Source organism: Eriocheir sinensis, unplaced genomic scaffold, assembly GCF_024679095.1.
Source record: "Eriocheir sinensis breed Jianghai 21 unplaced genomic scaffold, ASM2467909v1 Scaffold47, whole genome shotgun sequence".
Classification (NCBI taxonomy): Eukaryota; Metazoa; Arthropoda; class Malacostraca; order Decapoda; family Varunidae; genus Eriocheir; species Eriocheir sinensis.
This window is the reverse complement of record NW_026111798.1, coordinates 393,280-394,522: the sequence shown is the minus strand read 5'-3', so window position 1 is coordinate 394,522 and position 1,243 is coordinate 393,280. Positions and strand designations below refer to the sequence as shown.

Here is a 1,243-nt window from a genome sequence, read left to right as displayed (position 1 = left end):
CGGTATTACTCTCAGTGTAACGTATAAAATGTCCGGCTAGATATCGTTATGTTTTGTATTGACTGTTTATCCAAATATATTCTTGTTGAGTAATGTGTAATACAACTTTCACTAAACTTCATATGCATGCAAGGTTACGTAATGGTAGTAACTTATTCCATATAATTTGGTGGAATTATTCATGTGTTTGCGTATAATTATTCCTCGCTGGTGTTTTGTTCTTGTGTGTCACTGCTGTTGGTGATCAGCACAAGGAGATAAATGAAACACGCAGATCAGCGCTGAACATCGCACTCACAGTGAAACAGTGTCTTTCAGCACGAGATGACCGCGAGGGAAAGTGCAAAATTTTCTTACCACATCAAAATCTTATTCGAGCATTGCCCATACGAGGCAGCTGGAAGCCTTTTGATAGTACCATGAGCTGTTTCTTCTCCCGCAGTGTAATATTTAGTAAAGGAATGGCAGCCCAAACATTAGTCTATCGCGATCCAGTATCGTGGGGATAGCCGTGCTTTGAAGAGCCGTGACACTAACGCTGAGGGGTGAAGGACAAGGACAAACAATTTCATTGAGCACTCACCATAAGTTAGGGGCAGATATTTTCTGAAAGAAGAATTATTGGAAAACTGTAATGAAAAATGCCCGTTGGTGTGATAGGCAGTGTGAGCGGACTGATAATATCGGGTTATTGATGCCTGACCATTGGCCAGTAATAAAGGATCACCACGTGTTAATGCACCTGTGGGTTCAGTACCTGCCGCTGTTTACCTGGTTTGCCGATGATCACCTTTGCAGGTCCCTTTTTTGCGGTTATTCGGGGTAAACTTGTTGTGTAGCGGCCTACAGATTGTTGCTAATATATATTATGAAAATTGTGATGCAGAAGTATATCAGTGAAGAAAGAACGATTAATAGATCGCAGATTCCCAGTAAATATAAAACTGCGCTTCATAATAACACAACGATCAGGAAGGCAATGGAAATAAAGTGCTTTTGACCTGATTACATAATGCGAGGTTGTATTAACCATCCAATAAGTGATGTCAAGGTGTTACTCCTTGTTTCATATTTTTTATCTGAAAATGACCGTAAGCGCGGGAAGAAAATATTTACGCTACTTTTTTGTGGATAGAAAACGTCAGGCGTGATTATTGATGTGATGGGCAGCCTTGGAGAATTAAGATATCTTATTGAATGATGAATGTAACTGTTACGTTGGGACTGGCGCGAACACCTCAAG

The 1,243-nt window shown here is 40.4% G+C and overlaps 1 long non-coding RNA gene across 1 annotated transcript in view; it reads left to right on the top strand.

Moving 5' to 3' along the window:
* Positions 1–95, top strand: part of LOC126992470 (uncharacterized) — a 781-nt gene extending 686 nt beyond the window's left edge. Inside the window, exon 2 of the long non-coding RNA XR_007746576.1 lies at positions 1–95. This exon is cut by the window's left edge and continues 478 nt beyond it. This is a non-coding gene — a long non-coding RNA (uncharacterized LOC126992470).
* The last annotated feature ends 1,148 nt before the right edge of the window (positions 96–1,243 follow it).